The 21,620-nt window shown below is 33.5% G+C and overlaps 1 long non-coding RNA gene across 2 annotated transcripts in view; it reads right to left on the bottom strand.

Moving 5' to 3' along the window:
* Positions 1–527: 527 nt before the first annotated feature.
* Positions 528–21,620, bottom strand: part of LOC143225631 (uncharacterized) — a 35,077-nt gene continuing 13,984 nt past the window's right edge. Inside the window, exons 1-3 of one of the 2 annotated variants that reach the window (XR_013013968.1) lie at positions 10,254–11,675; positions 6,397–6,549; positions 528–4,045 (exon numbers count right to left, since the gene is read on the bottom strand). This is a non-coding gene — a long non-coding RNA (uncharacterized LOC143225631). Of the gene's footprint in view, positions 4,046–6,396; positions 6,550–10,253; positions 11,676–21,620 lie in introns of those variants that run through there. The other variant, XR_013013967.1, reaches the window with a different exon arrangement.

Here is a 21,620-nt window from a genome sequence, read left to right on the forward strand (position 1 = left end):
CTTACATATTTTACGGGCTCGTCATGGCTAGGTGGTTAGAGTACTCAACTCGTAATCTGAGGGTCGCGAGATCAAGTTCCCGTCATACTAAATATGCTCGCCCTTTCAAACCATGAGGGCGTTATTATGTCACGGTCAATCCACTATTCGTTGATAAAAGAGTAGCCCAAGAGTTGGCGATGGGTGATGAATTAGTCTTACAGTGCTAAATTAGGGACGGTTAGCGTAGATAAACAAATACATCTTTTAGACATAAGAACTTTTTATACTTGTACATTTTGATATACATTGTTCTGTTGAGATCAAGTTCCCGTCATACTAAATATGCTCGCCCTTTCAAACCATGAGGGCGTTATTATGTCACGGTCAATCCACTATTCGTTGATAAAAGAGTAGCCCAAGAGTTGGCGATGGGTGATGATTTAGTCTTACAGTGCTAAATTAGGGACGGTTAGCGTAGAAAAACAAATACATCTTTTAGGCATAAGAACCTTTTATACTTGTACATTTTGATATACATTGTTCTGTTGAAATAATAAAACATTTATATTATTCCTTTTCTCTGAGAAAACTTTACCCTTTAGGATTAATGACTCGATCTTTGCATTTTAATAGCAATAACAATATTCTGATAATATATGTTTCCGATTATTAATAAAGGCAGATCACTTTTATCGTGTGACATTGTGATGTACGTATTGGAAGTAACTTTTAAAAAAGTACACATAAAATGAATGGATTGATTACTTTGACCTTCACCAAGCCCATGATGAAATGTTAGTAAAGTTACTTTTGACCTTTCATAGGTCAGAAATTAAGAAAGAAACTGCCCAGAAAGTTTATTAAGTCACATACAAAAGAAAAATGAAAAACCTAATTCATTCATTTACTTAAATGGATGAATGAATACCACCCATAGAAACATTTTGTCTTTGATTCGAGGATACTTCCCGCAAATATCTCTTTCTAACTCAGTTTAAGGTCTTTCGTTGTAGTTCTTAAAATATAATTTTTTTTGGCCGTTATTAATTTATCTCTTCAGTCTTATCCTTTTCTCTGATCTTCAACCTTAATACGCCAAGTTACCTGACCCTGAATATTTTGCTCACATTACATGATGACTGGTAGACACATGTGGGCAGGCACATTTTTTATTCCATATTGTTGTATTGGGAACATTTAAATAGCGCAGATTTATTATACAACTTCTAAAACTCTGCTAGGAAAATTACATATTTTCTTTCTAATAAACATTATAAGCCCCAGAGGGACCCTTCTCTTGGGTTTAGGATCTATGATCTACTTTGACATATTATGAGTTATTGCTCTAGTTGGTGTTTGTTTCTCTGTCTCGTTCTACAAGATGCCCGAAGTTTTAGGTATTTTAAGATAGGTGACTGAAAAAAGTGGAGTCACACTTTTACTGATGGTAAGCGATAATTACTGATTTTATATAATAATATCTAGTAATGATTAAGAGAAGCACATACTACTCAATTGATAGAAATTGCTCGTTCAGATATCGTATCTAGTTGTGTTAATTAGTGTTGGATCCTCGAACGGCTCTATTATTCACCTATTCGTCATGAAAATTCAAGTTAACAGTCGTAAAAGAATAACCAGAACCGAATGATCGAGATAACTAGTGAAGACGAGACCGTTTTTATAACAAAAATCAGGTTTAAGTTCAAACCAGTCTGATCTCTGATATACCAGTTCAGGTGAGAAAACTGAGCTTGCTTCCGTTTAAAATAAATATTTAAACGTAACTCTATTAATTAATTCAATTCAGTTTCAGTTTCTCGGAATTTTTGTACAAAATTGTAGTAAACTTACAAATATAAACCTCAAAAAGTCCATAACAACTCAGAATGTATTCAAGGGTGAACAATGTTCTATTACTTCGGCTTCAGTCTGTTTATCTGTCCTATCGTCCTTCCATTTTAATCTTGTTTAACAATTACCCAATTTTTGTATGTGTTCTCTCTCTCTCTATGTGTGTATGTGTATTAGAGAATCTATGACTCAGAGCTGACTGACACGATTACCATAATGTTTATATGGTGATTGTAAATTGTAAGAACGTGTGCATAGGCTCTTTCATTTTAGGATTTTTTTCCCGAGAAGAAACAAACAACAACACCTGAAACGTACGTCTTCACTTTGTACACAACTTTGGTTGGCATGATTATAGTAATTTTTTAATATAGTAACTAGAACCTGTCCGATGGTGTACATGGGTTGTCTTATGATTTTAGCCCGAGAAGGGGGTTAAAACACAGAGCGATGTAGTACATTTCCACTTGTTTTTAAAAGACTTTTCCTTTTGCATTTGGCCACGTGGATAAGGCACTCGACTCATAATCTGGGGTGGCAAGATCAAATTCCCGTCATACCAAATATGTCGCCCTTTCAATACGTGAGGGCGTCATTATGTGACGGTCAATCTGACTATTTGTTGATAAAAAAAGTAGCCCAAGAGTTGGCGATTGGTGATGATGACTAGCTGCCTTCCCTCTAGTCTTACACTGCTAAATTAGGGACGGCTAGCACAGATAGCCCTCGTGTAGCATTGTGCTAAATTCAAAACTAACCAAACCAATCCAAAAGGTAGTGACAATAAGTATTTTCTTAAGCTGGTACACATAATACAAGAAATAAATATAGTCACACCTGAAGTACTCCAGAAACGTAATGTAGAAAAATATTGTTAAAAGAAAAGAAACCTAACGACACATGTTGCTAGAACAACAAAAACTTCATCAGCATTTGTAATTGTTAGCAGAAGAGAATATAATTAACAAAGATATTTTTCCACACGGAATGACTGGATATTGTCCCTTTGAGACTATAATTATTAAACAAAAAAAACAAAACACTATTCTATCTAATGCTAAATAACAACAACACAAAATCATGACTGTCTTTCAACCAGTGGGAACAAATTAAAAAATGAATTAACTACTGCTTTACTGTGAGCAATGAAGCTAAAAAACATCAGGGTGTATTTAGAGGTATATTAATTACAGTTAAAAAAACTAGTTAAATCTCACTTAGAATTCTGTGTACAGATTTAACTTCCTTATCTAAAGTTTAAGAAGAAATGTTGTTGTTTTTGAATTAAGCACAAAGCTACACAATGGGCTATCTGTGCTCTGCCAACCTCGGGTATCCAAACCCGATTTTTAGTGTTGTAAGTCCGTAGACATACCGCTGAGCCACTGGGGGGCTTAAGAAGAAATACTAAAAACATTTAGCTGGAGAACGACGTTTGTTGATTCAGTATATTAAACACTTCAAGTAAGAAACTTCAGTTAACACTAACAAAATTAAGAATAGAACACTCGTTTAAAAACCTGTCATGTGGCAACAAACAATAGTCCAAAAACTACTTTTTTTAGATGTAAGTAGGAAAACACGACCTCACATGTGTTTAGAGCCAAACTGTGAATAATGAATGACTGGAGGTGTGTTGTTTGGTCTGAGTATTGTTTCACTTTCTCTCTAATGACAGAAAAATACAGTGAAAACTACAATAATAGCCCGATATTACTTGTATTGTCCCAGCAGTAAATGAAATAGTAAATAGAAGTATTTTACTTTGACTGTCTAGAAAGTAAATGCATTTCACGATTTAAATAACTTTAAACAGGATATTTCTATTGGAAGAGTAGTGTTGTTATAGAATTGATTGATTGTTCAGAATTAAACACAAAGCTACATACTGGATTATCTGTATTCTGATCATCACGGGTATCAAAACCAGATTTCTAGCGGTTTGAGTCCGCTGTGTCACAGGGGGAATTGTTATACGATAGAATAAGTGCGAGTGTTTATGAACTCGATTATGAGTGTTCGTACAGGAAGTTGATAATTGTTTGATTTACAACAAACTACAAAACTTTACACTGCTGCATACCACATGTTCCCGACATCAGCGAAAACGTCCCACGCTGAAACAGCGGTAAGTCCACGGATTTACAACGCTAAAGTCAGGGTTTCGATTCCCCTCGATTGACACAGCAGAGATCCCAATGTGGCTTTACTATAAGAAAAACATACACCCACATCAGCGAAAAACTTATAACGAAACACAACATTCTAGTAAACACCAAATGTATTTAAAGACCAAGTACAAAAATAAAGTCCATACTATGTAAAAATTACACTGACAAACACAACACAAACATTATTTATAACATACAATGCAACAACTTCTATATTGGAGAAACAAGCAGAAAAATGGAAACAAGATTCAAAGAACATAAAAAAATACACTTTCACACGTTCTTGAACACTACAAATCAAATAAACACAACATAACCATAAAAAAACTCCCAGATACTAAGTAGGGAAACAAATATAAACAAACTTAAGATCAAAGAAGCTCTTCTTACCCAACAACTAAAACCAAAATTAAACCAACATAAAGGAACACCTTTATACTAATTAATAACCTAACATCTAACTGCAACGCCCCCTACAATCCCGCACCCGTTTACACTCTCGTTCTTAAGACATGTGTCTGGCAACGGTCAGATGAAAACTCTCTCTTTGTTAACCTGAAGATGACCTAAGAAGGTCGAAACGTTGTTTTTTGCTTTATTAACAAAAGTGTTAATACCCATACCAGCCGCCCTAAAATACACAATCAAGATTACTGTTGTTTTTTTTTTATGTTCCAATGGGTAATCGACGACACAACATGAAATTAGTACACATCAAATACGGATATTTTCTGATACTCAGCTTAAAAATTTCATTCTTATGAGATTCAGGATTCACTTGTTAAAAGTGACAGTTAAATATACAGGCTTGCGAGCTTTTAAGTTTTGTGGCAGATTACGAAGTTATTGTAGCTAATAATTTAAATTATTCGTTTCGTTCAACAATTGACTAAACGATTGCTCGTTTATTAAATTTCGAGCAAAACTACTCGAGGGCTATTTAAGCTAGCTCTCCCTAGAGTAGAAGTGATAAACTAGAGTAAAGGCAGCTAATCAACACAATTCACCGCCAAATCTTGGCTAGGTCTTTCCTAACGAAAAGTGAGATTGACCTTTTCATATAACGCTCATAAGGATAAAAGGCAAGCTTATTAAAATTACTTTCCTTTGTTTATTTGTATATGAATTAGGCATTTCATGATCCGTCATGTGATTAGAACTGCAAATGATCGGTCATTTGGCTTCCACTCATAAATTAACTTTTAGTAGAGATAACTTTACATCTCTGCATTCCGTGACATTTCACTGTAATATAAAAATAGTGTGGCAACCACAAAAAGAAAGACAGCCAGAAACTAATTTATTTATTTAAAAGTGGCAACCACAAACAGGAAGACAGCCAGATGCTGATTTACCTATTTTAAAATGGCGGTCACAAACAGGAAGACAGCCAGATGCTGATTTACTTATTTAAAAGTGGCGACCACAAACAGGAAGACAGCCAGATGCTGATTTATTTATTTAAACGTGGCGATCACAAGGAGGAAGACAACCAAACACTGATTTACTTATTTAAAAGCGGTAATAATAAAAAAATAGGCAGCCAGAAACTGACTTACTTATTTAAAATCAGAGTGCTGTTAAAGTCTTCAAACAGTCTCCACTACTTCCCTGAAGGAACTGTTTTCATAACACTTTCAGTGTTTTAGTGTCACGTGACGCGAATAAACACGATACTCAAGAATGCTTCAAAAATACTTTTAAATTAGTTTTTATGGCTGTAAGTTTCTGTTTTGTGTTCAAGAACTACATGAAACATGATTATGTATAATTGTTTAGAGGAATAGCAGTGATAAGTAGCATCTGGTTTAAACATTACCTCATGTATTTATATCCATAGAAGTCACCATAGGATTGTGAAAAAACATGAGAAATCAACTAGGCTACACTCTAGTCAAAGAACACTTCAGAAGCTCTACGTAACAATTAGAACTTGTCTTAGAACATACTTTGGTTATAATAATAACCCAATCATCAAACAAGTAAGACTAAAACTAAAAAAGCTGAAACAAGTAAACCTGGATACGGACAATTAAGAAAAGCAATAGAGACAAGAAATTTGTAATTGAGACTAAAACCGATTGGAAGTATTAGTAAAATAACTTGGAAGTAAGGATGATGAAGATCAGCTGGTTGAATTAAAAGAAATGTTACAGTGAGCAGTAGAGAAGATTGTGAGAGAAAGAGAAAGGAAATATGGATAGAAACAAAATTTGAATGAACGACGAGATTCTAAAAATACTAATAAAATAAAACATTTATAAAGAGGGGGAACAGAAGTGTAATGGATCCATTAAGTTTAAGTAAACAAGCAAAAGACGTGTAGGCAAAATATAATGTGTACGAAATACACAGCAGGATAAAATATATAAAAAAAGATAAAACTTACCACGTGTTTCAGTGGAGTCATCAACAGTAAGGACGGTTATTACTTCTTGAAACTATTTATATGAAAGTGAGATTGTTGAAGCTTGTGGGAGAATTGTATGATGATTCCAGGGAAGAAAGGCTGGTAAAATCATTTAGCAACAGCTCAGTAGTTCTGAAAAGAAGAAATAGAAAGTCGTAACAAGTTAAGAAATGGCCACCTTCCATCAAACGAGATTTTAACATAATGTTTCAAGCAAATAAATATTTTAGGGATTAAATATCTAACTGGAATTTTTAAGTAAAACTATAGAAGAGGGACAATGCCAAATAACTTTAGAAAATGTGTTGTTATTCTGATATTCAATAAACTTAAAGTGTAGTCAATACAAAACTATCAGATTTATCAATATCACATAAAAGAATTAAGTATAAGGCTCAGGAGGAGTTGTTGGAAGATCAAAGTGATTTTAGAAAAGGTCAGGACATACGAAAGAGCTTTGCGATGTTAGGTAACAGAAATATAGAAGCCCACAGAAATATTTATGAATCCTCTATAGACTTTTAAAGAACTCAATGAAGATACTGCGGCAGGATGGGGTATATTAAGCACATATAAAATCCTTGAAGAACTGATATCAGGATTAAGATATAGCCGATCGAATTGACAAAAAATGAAACACATGGTTTGCATTCAAGATAAATTTGACAAGAACGTGTGCTGCCATCTACCAATATAAGTTGTATTCAGAGCTGTTTATTATTGGTAATAAAGAAGAAATCGAGGCTAATGGGAATGGAATTTGTGATAAAAGGTATGCTAATAATAAAATACATAGAGTAAATTCGAGGAAAATATATAAGGGTTACTTGTAGTGCTGGTTGATAAAGGAAAAGACTCAAATGGCAAAAAACGACAACAAAATGCTTAGACAATTAATTTCATGATCTGGAGAAGTTCACAAAATTTGCATAAAATAGAAAATAAAGAGTTGGAAGACGTATAGAAAATTACTTATTTAGAGATGAACATCAGTAGTGATGACAAATGTGGTAAAAAGATAAAGCAAAGGATATGAACAGCGAAAATAGCATTTTATATTTCAGATAACTGCTCAGAAGAATTAAACTTGAATTGACAAAAAATGTGACACGTGGTCTGCCCTATTATACGTAGCGGAAATACAGATCCTGTATGGTGAAAAAAACAACAACAATAACAAATCTGGAAGCATTTGAACTATGGTTTTATAGTTAATTATTTGCATAAAAATAACAAAACAAAAATTAACGAAGTATTGTAACATGCTAAAAGAATGAAAATAACAGTCGGGTATATGCATGGATAGGTGATGCGTTACTTTGTGCATATAGTGAGATCTGAGGGCAGACTGGAGGATTTTGATAAGTAAAAATCAAAGTAAGAACAGCGAAGGGAAGGCAGAAACTCATTTGGTTCAATGACGCTAGAAACTGGATTGGAGATAAATCAAGCTGGCGCAGAGAACAAGGAAGAAAGAAGAACACAGAATCATAGTCAGCAATCCTGAAAATTGAGTAGGTCAGCATGATCAGTTAGGGTGATCAAATTGTGATCAGTTATACAATGAACGCATTTAAAATATTCAGTAACAGGCAATTTGAATAATTATCATTATGGGTTTGTTTTGTTTGTTTTTTTTTTAATTTCGCGCAAAGTTACTCGAGGACTGTCTGCGCTAGCCGTCCCTAATTTAGCAGTGTAAGTCTAGAAAGAAGGCAGCTAGTCATCACCACCCACCGCCAACTGTTGGACTACTCTTTTACCAACGAATAGTGGGATTGACCGTCACATTATAACGCCTCCACGGCTGAAAGGGCGAGCATGTTTGGTGTGACTGGGATTCGAACCCGCGACCCTCAGATTACGGGTCGAACGCCTTAACCCACCTGGCCATGCCGGGCCATCATTATGGGAAAAGTTTATAAGGAAATATAATTACGAAAGGTAGGAGATGATCTAAGTGGATAAAAGTACAAACTAGATGGTCTATATTCTTCAAAGACAGCAAAAAAGATAACATGTGCTAGTTAACTGGGAGTTGTATATTAAACGTTAGGTATAACACTTTCTGTCGTGTTTGTTTCGAACGTATTCTATGACCACTAAGATAAATGTACAATGGACTGATCTGTAGCGAAATACTTAAACACAGGAGAGGATAATGTGGATTAATTTGTAGATGAATGCCTAAACAGAACCATAATTGATGGATGTAGAAAAGTTCTAACGTTAAAGAATAGTTAGCAATAAATTCGAATATTTTTATAAGCGTATTTAACGCCAACAACTACTTTAATAAAAAAAAAACAAATTCGATAATACACGGATTTGTATTTTCGCTCGTATGTGGATTTGATTTTCATTTATACTGTATGTGTTGTAATTGTAAATTAATATAAACTTTTTAAATATTTTGAGAAAAACAAACAACTTCATAGTTTTCAATTATGATCAAAACAGTTTACAGTGTGTTTAGTATTCTCCTTAGACTATTGATCCCTATGACGTTATCTAGACTGTTTAAGTATTAAACTGATTTATGTTTCAAAGCATGTTTTCTGCACGTGACTTTTTTCACATTGCCCTCCAGTGGCTCAGCGGTAGGTCTGCAGACTTACAGCGTTAAAAACCGGGTTTCGATACTCGTGGTGAACAGAGCAGAGATAGCTCATTGTGTAACTTTGTGCTTAATTCAAAAACAACAACAACAACCTTTTACATTACGGGGAGTATATCTGGGATATTAAAGATTAATTGTGTCTTTGTGTTTCTTTTTTAGCGTCACCACTATTTCAGTTTCTTTATCCTTATAAGCATCCGTTCCTGCGAAAACTTCTTGAAACCTTAACGTTAAGTAAATCCTTTTAAAACTGCTTCACTTTAATTCATTTTTCTTTCTTTCTGTTTCATATTTAGAATCTTAAACATTCACTGAATTGAGAGAAATTGTTTGGTCCTGTAAAACATGTTCCTAATACCACAACTAGTAGATCACTGGACTAATTAGGACTTGACGTTTGTTTCTCAACTTATTGAGGATTGCGTACGTATGGAGAATAGTTTCCTATCAAACGATGGTAATCTGGGTTGATTACATCTTTCGCTTTATTATAAGTCTGTCAGAAAGATAATCCTTTCAATACGGTTATTTATTCAAACAGTGTCACAAATTTCTTGAGGCGATCTTCGTTTATACTTCAAAATTATTTTTGAAGGATTATTAGCACGTTAATAAAAATTCCAGTCACTCTTTTCTATATATTGATGGAAGTAGATTAATTCAAACTTTAGGATATTCATAGAAACATATTTTTACATGTGAACAGCAAATAGTCTTCATTCTTACACGAAACTCTTAATAACCACGCTGTAGTTCATTATGAAGTGCTGCCATCTGCTAGGTTTCCAAAGTACTAACACGTTAAGCAAAAACATCTTTCTTTGTTGGCCCAGTACGGCCAGGTGGGTTAAGGCGTTCGGCTCGTAATCTGAGGTTTGCGGGTTCGAATCTCCATCGCATCAAACATGCTCGCCCTTTCAACCGTGGAAGCGTTATAATGTGACGGTCAATCCCATTATTCGTTGGTAAAAGACTAGCCCAAGATTTGGCGGTAGGTGGTGATGATTAGCTGCCTTTCCTCCAGTCTTACACTGCTAAATTAGGGACGGCTAGCACAGATAGCCCTTGTGAAGCTTGGCGAAATTAAAAAAAACAAACAAACTTTCTTTGTTATTTTGTGAAGAAGCGGAAAAAAGTTTAATTACCGTTATTACAAAACCATAGATATTAGTTTTTGGTGAATAAAAAGATTTTAAGGTAACAATTTCAGACTCACCAAGAAATGTTGTGTCTGCTGAAATATATTAGTTTGATAATGATGCCTCTCCAGATCGCTGAACTTTAAGCTTGAGGGCGTAGATCGCTAAAATTGTTGTTCAATACTTACACCCTTGTGCAAATTAATTGAAACAAATGGTCATTTTACAATATTTTCAGCATGGTGGTCGGTGTAGGCTCGCTGGACCCGCTGATTTCCTTTAATAGTTGGCCCAGCATGGCCAAGCATGTTAAGGCGTGCGACTCGTAATCTGAGGGTCGCGGGTTCGCATTCCCGTCGCGCCAAACATGCTCGCCCTTTCAGCCGTGGGGGCGTTATAATTTGAATGTCAATCCCACTATTCGTTAATAAAAGAGTAGCCCAAGAGTTGGCGGTGGGTGGTGATGACTAGTTGCCTTCTCTCTAGTCATACACTGCTAAATTAGGGACGGCTAGCACAGATAACCCTCGAGTAGCTTTGTGCGAAATTCAAAATCTAACTAATTTAATAGTCATTTTTTCACACAGACGGCGTCATTAGCTGTGTTTTGCAGTATAGTCGATCTATTTTTGGGATATATGACGAAATTTTGAGGAATATTACGTCATTCGAAATTGCGTTAGAAAGGCAAGGAGACCAGTCAAAAAACAACTTCTTATCAACTCAACGAAGAAAAAACGGCATCAATGGGGTCTGAAATACAAGAACTGGATGCAAGAACAATGAAGAAAGGTGTTATTCAGTGACGAGACTCATTTCTTCGTACAGGGTCAAAGAAGTCTGCATGTTCGCAGATCGCCAGGTGAGAAACTTCGAAAATCTCACATCAATCAGTTCGTACAACATCCCTCGAAGAAGATGTTTTGGGGCTTTTTCAGCTACTATGGCGTCGGAGGCTTACATGTCGTAGAAGGTATGATGCGAGGACCACAATACATCGAAGTTTTGCAGAGAAGAGTCGTTCCAGAATTGAAAAAAAGAGACTTCCAGATGGATCTGGCATTTTTCAGCAAGATCTGGCTCCGTGCCTCACATCGAAACTTGTGAACAATTTTATGACTACAACGCGAATAAAGGTGCTAAACTGGCCTGGAAACTCTCCAGACGTAAATCCTATTGAAAATCTTTGGGCGATTTGTAAAGAAACACTTCGGGAAAAAAAAATTACTACGAAAGACAAGCTAATTGAGGCCATAATTGAGGTGTGGTACCGCGATCCAAAAATTATTAAAGATTGCAGTTAACTCGTGGACTTGATGCCAAAGCGGATTAATGATCTTCTGAAAAATAAAGGCGGTCATATCATGTATTAATTTGTGAGTAATTTTGGATTCTCAGAAATAAAACGCAAAAAATTGAAAAAATCGTAATTTTCCGTCTTGTTTCAATTAATTTGCACAAGGGTGTAAGCTGAAAACAGCTTAGATAGTCCATTGTGTAATCTGCGCTTAAAAATAAACATAGAAATATTTTATAATCATTTAACAATTAAACATACTAACAACTGATAATCATTTAACAAGTAAACATGCTGACAACTGATAATTATTTAACAATTAAACATACTAACAACTAAAAATCATTTAACAATTAAACATAGTAACAACTGATAGTCATTTAACAATTAAACATACTAACAACTGATAATCATTTAACAATTAAACATACTGACAACTGATAATCATTTTACTATTAAACATAATAACAACTGATAATCATTTAATAATTCTATGTTTACAGTTAAATTTTTTATTCAATTGCTCACCAATTAATCGTTTACTTTTACTGATGAATAATCATAACTAGCAGTTCATCAGTAGTTAGAAGAGATATAACAATGTGAGTTGTAATAATAACTGTTATGTTTCTATTTGGTCGTTTCAATTTGTTTCATCTCTAAGTTTGTATTTGCTACTAATAAATTATTAGAATGGAGGCAAGTCATTGGTTATAATACTATACTTAAGTCGTTCTAATACTATACTTAAGTCGTTCTAATACAATAAAGTTCGGGAGATTAAAGTACAAATAACAATACATAGTTTGATTTCCTTTTTTTACCTCAAGAAAGCATGCAAGACTCTAAGTGTAAGAAACATAACAGGTCGATTTTAATTCCCTCCTTCCAAGAAATGTTGGTGGCCAATTGTTTATAATGGAAACAGTAATATACAGTGTGCTGAGCTTTGTTTTTCTGGTTGAGTTTCTTTGTGACAAAGCCGTAGGGGCGTTATAATGTGACGGTCAATCCCACTATTCGTTGGTGAAAGAGTAGGCCATGAGTTGGCGGTGGGTTGTGATTACTAGCTGCCTTCCCTCTAGTCTTACACGGCTAAATTAGGGATGGCTAGCACAGATAGCCCTCAAGTAGCTTTGCGCGAACTTCAAAACAAACAATCTATGTGACAAAATTCTCGGTAAATGCAGGCGTGGCGTAACGTTAACAAGAATGAAAATTAAACTAACAATGTTTTATCTGAGCAAGTACACTGATGAACCGTATGCTGATAATGCTAGCCATTATTGGTCAAGAAGTAATTGTAAAATACTTTTACAACTGCACCAATTAAGGCCATTTTGAAAGATATTTTTTACATATTTTTGACGTATTTACAGTAGCTATTAAAAATTATGACGAAGAAATAATTAGGACGAAAATTTACGGTGTGATTTTAAATCTCTGGGAAAACATAGGCAGATATGTATGTTCTCAAAACATTCCAGTTGTTTCAATTGTATTGTGTATCATTGTTTCATAATGTTTTTTTACAAACGTCTGATGACAATTCAATGGTTAAACGTAAAGTCTGAATAGTAATTTTATTGTGTATGTATGATGGAAATAATAAAATGTAAAATTTATTTATGTCTTGCTTTTGGTATTTTGCCCACATAGATCAAATTTTAACTGTACGTGGGTTTCTCAGTTTACGTATACGTGGATGCTTTCTAAAATCTCGTGTTTTAACCAAAGCTAGAGAAGTGGAAACTTTGTGAAATAAAATGTTGGTAATCATCAAATAAGATACATCAATATTAAAACTTGTAGATTCATTAATTACATAGTTCATCAAAGTAGGTTGAAAATGAATAATGCACACTGGGAGGTTATAAACATGGACTAAAATTGATCATCTATCCAGAAAAACAACTTTTTAGGTCGTTAAATTAGTGTTTGTAGATTGTTTGTTACCTCATAATAGTTTATAACGTAGTTAAAATTTTCGTTATGGTTGAAAATGTTTTGCAACGTTGATAACCATAGAATTAATCAGAAAAGTCATTATGTGAATGTTTAGATTGGTTTCATAAAACATTGAAGAACACGTACTAATTCCACTAACTAAAACCACTGCTCAGGGCAGTCTTTCCTTCCCTATATTATTTTAATAAATTTTACACGAGCTCAAAGTCATCGACAAACATACTGTAAGCAATTGTACTACAGTACAGAGAAGAAATAGAATATTTCTAAGAGCAAACAAGTGTCAAATAAGGATGGACCTGGTTTTCAAATTCCAGATATATTGCAACTGATATACTCAAGTTATTTCCTTCTTGTATCAAAAGTAACTGCACGAAATGACAGACTAACTGAAATACACACAAATTTAATGTGTGTGAAATCTCCCTCCCCAAAAAAGAGGAGGTAAAAGAAATCGTTCTGTAAAACAATACAAATAATTGTTTATTAAATACCAGTATTATAAAGATTATTCTGTTTTTAATAATTCTTTATTAAATACCAGTATTATAAGGATTATTCTGTTTTTAATAATTGTTTATTAAATACCAGTATTGTAAGGATTATTCTGTTTTTAATAATTGTTTATTAAATACCAGTATTATAAGGATTATTCTGTTTTTAATAATTGTTTATTAAATATTAGTATTATAAGGATTATTTTGTTTTTAATAATTGTTTATTAAATACCAGTATTATAAAGATTATTCTGTTTTTAACTTTGTTAATAATTTTATTTCCTTATTAATTCATTCTTAAATTTTGGTTTGAACGTGACTAATATTTTCTTTATATATTAATAAAAATGTCAAACTTATGGTCTTATGGTCACAACAAAAGTACTATAACTATGCTCATAGATCATGAAGATTGGTGTTTTTTGAATTTCGCGCACGCAAGGCTACACGAGGGCTATTTGCACTAGCCGTTCCTAATTTAGCAGTGTAAGACTAAACGAAAGGTAGCTAGACATCACCACCCACTGCCAACGCTTGGACGAATAATTGGATTGATCATCACATTATAATGCCCCCACAGCTGAAAAGGCGAGCATGTTTGGTGTGACGGAAATTTGAACCCGCGACCCTCGGATTACAACTCGAGTGCCTTAACAAATTGGCCATGTTGGGCCTAAACTAGTTGTTAGATTTTTAAATTTAACATTTTAATAGATATACATTTGATTACTCGAAATAAAAAAATAAACGTATTTAAATAATATTACTTGACATTGAATTGTGGACTCAATGCTTATGACACTATTTATAACTCTTTTAGAAATTTATAACAGTTATGTTAAAGTCCTTTATACAATTAATAAAAAAAAAAATTACAACCAGAAACTACAAATATTATCATATGTTAACACTTATGAAATATAAAGTAATTGCAATAATTTAGTTGTTTCTGTATTATGTGATTAATGTTTACTGCAATGTTGATGACGTTTTTACGGTTTTTAAAATGTGTGTTAAACAGTGAAATTATATTTTGTAAGTACAAAGTCACTCCAAGAGCTAAAACTAAGAGCAAAATTTACAAGTATATTTTTTTAACTTACTTTTAGCCGCGGCACAGCGACTCATGGAAATGATCTGACTTTTTGTTTCAAGTAGAAACTTTTAGCTAATATCTTCGTTAACTCTTGACCCATTAGAAATCTAATTACAATTTCAGACGCAGGAGATCAAATCCTTTTAATTGATGTATTTGACCTCACTCAAGGTCTCATAGATTAATTTACTCTAATCTTCTTGAAAATAATTTCTATTTGATGGTAGGCTGGTAGAGATCCTGAGGAATAATAAAATCGAATCTGGTACACGCGCACCCCACGCTTGGTATTGCTGGTGCAAAAAAATATTGCTAATAAAAAGAGAGAAGAAATATGTCATAGATTAATTTACTCTAATCCTACCTGAAAGAGTTTCATGTGTCATAGCTATTAAATATTTCCTCTTGTTTCGGTATAGAAAATGTTTTAATGAAATACAGCTATGGAAGTTTGTATCATAGTTAAGCACGAAACTTAGTGGATAGGTAAGGTGGTTAGGATGTTCGACTCGTAATCTGAAGGTCGCAGGTTCGAATTCCCGTCCCAAAAAACATGCTTAGCATTTCATTCGTTGGGACATTACAGTATGACGGCCAATCCCACTATTATTTGGTAAAAGAGTAGTCTGAAAGTTGGCGGTGGGTGGTGATGTCTAGCTGGTTTCCCAGTAGTGTTTCACTAATAAACTATGGACGGTTTTACGAGAAGTTTAAAATCAAATAAAGCATAAAGCTACACAATGGGCTATCTGTACTCTGCCCACCATGCATATTGAAATCAGGTTTTTAGCGTTGTATTGTTTATTTGTTTTTGAATTTCGCACAAAGCTACTCGAGGGCTACTTGCGCTAGCCGTCCCTAATTTAGCAGTGTAAGACTAGAGCATGTAGACTTATCCCAAACTCTTTGGAGGCCAACATTTATGATGCAATCCTTTCGTTATGTGTGAAGTAACATTTTTTTATAAAAAGAAAACGAACACCAGGTTAATGGATCTTCTCACTAAATTTTTGTTTTCTCAGATGTCGTTAAAATCTTATCAAGAAAAAAGTATAATTTATGAATGTACATATTTTATGTCTTGTACCTGTGTTTTCCTTTCTATTTCGCTGTATAGTCTTTCATGCTTAACATTATATTTTGAACAAAACTGTACCATAATTTATTATGACAAATAAAATTCTTTGATTTATTATTTTGGACAAATAACTATTTAAAACTGTAATTGTGAAATCTTCATAGCAAAAGCAGCTCTAAGTCAAATAATCTATAATTTTGCATGAGACCCAGTGTTGCTTAATAAGATAAAAAAGTAAAATTGTACATCTGGTGAACTGGGTAGGGGAAAAGGGTTTGTGTGTTTGTACACTGTACAGTGAAGAAGGGTGGGAATTATTTTTTTTTGAACTTATCATGTATTTGGAATGAACAGCTGTTTCAACTGAGATGACAGTATCAGAAGAGAGAGGGAGTAGAACAAATACGATCGTTTTAAATTTTAAAATTTTAAAGCAAGGGTAAGAAAACATGTCTTATATTGTACTGTTAAAATATCAAACACTTCTTTTTTCGCTTGCTTTGACTGTGATAGTTAAATCATATTTTGGTACTTTTCTTTCTTAGTTGCAATGAATATCTAGATAATGAAGTTCACGTTCAATTAGATTGACAATTTAAAAACTTGAGAAACTTATGTCACGTTTTGAGAGAAATAAAGTTAAACTTCTAGACCATTCATTAACTGAAAATAACTATAAAAGATGGGAACTTGTAAGTTTATGTTAAAACGTTTCTGATGAAAAAATTCAAAGTTAAGTTTCAAACAGTGATCCGTTCTAAAATTATTTAAGTTAAGTATATGTGTGTTTTTCTTATAGTAAAGCAACATCGGGTTATCTGCTGAGCCCACTTAGGGGAATCGAACCTCTGATTTTAGCGTTGTAAATTTGTAGACTTATCGCTATACTAGCGAGGGCCTTAAGTTAAGTAAGTACCCCAGTTGCCACAAAAACTTACATCACACTTTTTGGTCGTGGGGTACACGTGAATAGTGACAACATTATCTTATTGATCCTGTTGGATGAGGCTAGGTTCGTTCAAGAGCTGGAGGTAAGGTTTATTAGTTAGTTTCCTTCATCCTAGTCTATCGCTTAAAAGTTGAAGACGGTTACGCTGAGATATCCATTTTGAAAGTTTGCGCGAAAATTCTGACAAATAAATGAAAGGTCAAATGTTTTAATACCTTACATAGAACTAAATACAAAAATACAAAAAAGTAAACATAGCAGCATAATTTATATGAACTAACTATAACCATCGGATATTGCAAGTCTAAGCATCGTCTCGTTTATTTGGTTAATTAGAAATTTAGTAATAACTTTTATTCTTCCAGCTTCTAAACAGTAAAACGTTATGTTCGTAAAATAATGAATATTTTTCGATTGAGCTCATTCTGTGCAGCTCCAATATGTATGTTGTTGAAGTTTTTTATATTACATTTAAAAAAACATTCTGGTGAGATGACGCCACAGTATTTAAAGATAAGTAAATAATTATTCATCAGTCAGTTTACATTAGTGATTTATAGATTTGCTTCCGATTTTGAGTAAATGAAAACGTTTTGTAGGAACTGTAATAAAATTAGTGACTTAAATTAAAACTGTCGCATAAAGGAAATGTGTGGACTTCGTTCAATATTTACTTTAGATTTAAATATACATGTATATATTTGTTTAAATGTATAAGATCTTTAATTGAATGTGAAGTTAATTAGAGACAACATGAAGTCATATGCATTAATTATCTGAATATTTTGTATAAAGTTTTTAAGATCATCCTTCATTCACAACTCTGCCTTTCTAAAGACATGAACTAACTTCAAATTCAAATGTTCCAACTTCACGTTTAATAAAAACAAAGTTATTATTTTTCAATGACAATTTCTCTGAACTATAATGTAGTAGCTTGGTGTTTTGTTATTAAAAGCACGTCTCATGAAAAGCCACACATATATATACACAGCTGGCCAAAATCTTAAGGCCAATGAACATAAAGAAAAAAATACGCATTTTGCGTTGTTAGACTCAACCACTTATTTTAGTATAGCTTCGAAAGATGAAAATAAGAATAGGGAAAATAAAAATAAAAAACGTTTTTAGCATTTAATAGGAGAAATGTAAACACTATGAAATTAGCCTAAATACTAGCTGGTCAAAAGTTTAAGACCACACTGAAACGAAGCGTTAATTGGTAAACACGTAACGAAATTTAGTCTTTTGCGTTCAAGCATTAGCGTTGTCAACATCTACCACTGACATCTCCTGTGTTATACTGGGTAAAAACATGGCAAAGGCTAAAAAGTTCACAGAGTTTGAACGTGGCAGAATTGTCGAGCTGCAAAAGCAAGGTCTTTCTCAACGTGCTATCGCTGGTGAGATTAGGCTTAGTAAAACTGCCATTGCAAATTTCTTAAAAGACCCTGATGGATACGGAACGAGAATTTCAAGTGGTCGGGCCAAGAAAATTTCGCCAGTGTTGAGCAGGAGGATTTGACGGGTTGTCCGGCAAGACACCAGCCGATCGTCGAACCAGATTAAGGCACTTACAGGCGCAGAATGCAGCTCAAGAACAATAAGACGGCATTTACGAGACCACGAAACAGCTCGGTTAAACGTTGCTGAGAAGCACTAAACATGGGATGTAGAAAAGTGGACGAAGGTTTTGTTTTCTGATGAGAAAAAAATTTATTACTTACACAACGTGAATTAATTTGGTTGAATGTTCATTTGTGTATATGATCAAGAAATTATTGTGGACACTTGAAACTGGATTTGTTGTTCTAAGGAAACTGTGAGTTTCATGAATACACTGTTTCAAAGAAAACAGTTATTGGCCGCACTGTCATTATCTACTAGTTACTCAAACGAATAATTCTCTTTCACCATTTGTATTAGCTATAGCAATATCAGGTAATATTATTTACCCATAAAAAAGTTAAAAAATCAACAGATATAGCGTGGTACTCTAAGACAAACTATACATGAAATTTACTGATGTTGCTCAGACTAGCAGGTAGCTGAGAGAGATAAATCCAATTCCAGGAAGTAAGATTTTTATTTTTTGGTTTACTGCTTATTTCCAGTCATATCTGCATGAACCTAATAACCCGCGCTGAAATAAAATTATTAATTAAATGTTACATGAAAATATATTGTAATTGTTTACGAACTTTAACCAAACTTTTGAATTTTCAATTTCCTCGAAATCTTTTGAAGATGTCTTTTGTTTAGAAGATTACTACCATTAAGGAAACAGTTTTCATTACTTCGAATACTGTGTTGATCTTCACCTGAGTATTAAGTATTTTTGTTTGTAATTAAGCACCAATTTATACTTTTTAGTCTATCACAAGGAACCGTGAACTTACCACTAACCTAGCGGGGTACTATTAGATATTAGAAAATTAAAAGTTTTACTTATTTGAAGTTAAACAAAAAGTTACATAATGGGCTATCTGTTCTCTACCCTCTACGGGTACCGGATTCTAGAGTTGCAAGTCCTCAAACATACCACTGTGCCACATATTAAGTTTTATGTATTAAACCTTGAAGTTCTTATTATTTAACAGAGGCAATGTTTCTTGAAACATGAGCTTTTCAAACAACATTTTCAGTGAGATCTTAGTATCTTTATTGACAGCACTTTAAAATAAAAAAATATAAGTTGAACTCACACTACTATCTCCATATGATATTTTTCAAAACAACGTCTTGTTTCACAAAAATATCTCTTTCCATGGAAGTAGTGGCTACAGATTGATATTGCTTTAATTGATTCCCGTATATTTTAGTAGCTTATTTTAAGAATAACTTGGATTATTGTGGTTTGTACAATTGCCATCTACCGTTTAAATTATAAGCTATTAAATAAGAGGGAAATCAACCAGTCAACAGCAGTTCTAATCGAATAGTGAAATTTGGCCGTCACTCTCACAACGCCTCCACAATCCTAAAGTGAGGAAAAAGATTTAACGCTAATGAGATGTGAATCAGAGGTTATCGGATTCACAGTCTGGTACATTAACTATTAGGCTATGCTAAGCCTATTTGACACTAATTCTTGTAATTTAAATATTAGACAAGAAATACTTTTATAGGAAACCTGTAATATGAGGGAAGATAGTCTACTTTACAAAAGCGCTAGAGATCTTCTGTGTGTTTATACTGTAAACTTTTAAAGTTATATTTACAAAAAAAATTAAAAAAGTACGAACAAATTCTTATATTTATATCTTCTGCCAGACAACACATTATACGATAATTCGTAAAATGTACTGTTATAATGCTTGAAGGGCCGGCATGGTCAAGCGTATTAAGGCGTGCGACTCGTAATCTTAGGGTCGCGGGTTCGCATCCCCGTCGCGCCAAACATGCTCGCCCTTTCAGCCGTGGGGGCGTTATAATGTAACGGTCAATCCCACTATTCGTTGGTAAAAAAGTAGCCCAAGAGTTGGCGATGGGTGGTGATGACTAGCTGCTTTCCCTCTAGTCTTACACTGCTAAATTAGGGACGGCTAGCACAGATAGCCCTTGAGTAACTTTGTGCGAATTTCGAAAACAAACAAACAAAAAAAAAACAATAATGCTTGAATTTTTGTCGGGTACCCTAACTCACTGAATTACTGCTAAAATTGTTAAAACTTGTAATATTCAATAATTATATTAACTTTGCAGCATTGAGTAAACGATCAAATTTCTGTTTATAAAGCTTAGAGTTAGATTTTTAAAATTTCAATTTGTTTATGAATCTTATCTATAAAATGCATTTTAGTGATTGCTGCTTTGAAGTGTCGTCATAGAAATAAAATTTCTTATGCCTTGGTGTTATTCAGACCTATAGAGTAAATTATTTTGCTTGACGCTAAAATTCATACATTTATTTAAAAATGATTACAGTCCAAGGTGAGTCATATGTATAAAGACATTAACACGTTTTCATATTTATGTTTCTTATTTTTCTTCATAGCCTAACTTATACAAACATATTGTTTTTTCATTTATTTTACATAGCTGTCATGACCTTTTCTTACTCCTCTCCTATTACAGAATGCAGTAGGTATTAAACTGCCCTACCCATATAAAAAAATAGCGGGAACTTGATACATTCTATTAATCTTCTCAGGCACCACTAATCACCTTGAACTCTACCATCGTTCACACGCAAAGTTTTTACGTCACATGTGTGCCTATCATACTGAGATTCTTTTGACGTTTAATTTTCTTTCCCCCCAAAAAAAAAACATGGTGAGATTGAAAGTGAGCTAAATTTGCTGAAGGATTGTGCGGAAAATTTTCCCTGCATTCTGCTTGCTCCTTAAAATTACCTAGTAAACAAAAAGTGTCTAAAAGTGTATTAAAATTACCTAGTAAACAAAAAGTGTCTAAAAGTGTCTTAAAATTACCTAGTAAACAAAAAGTGTCTAAAAGTGTATTGAAATTACCTAGTAAACAAAAAGTGTCTAAAAGTGTCTTAAAATTACCTAGTAAACAAAAAGTGTCTAAAAGTGTTTTAAAATTACCGAGTAAAC

Source organism: Tachypleus tridentatus, chromosome 9 (genome assembly GCF_004210375.1).
Source record: "Tachypleus tridentatus isolate NWPU-2018 chromosome 9, ASM421037v1, whole genome shotgun sequence".
NCBI classification, from domain to species: Eukaryota; Metazoa; Arthropoda; class Merostomata; order Xiphosura; family Limulidae; genus Tachypleus; species Tachypleus tridentatus.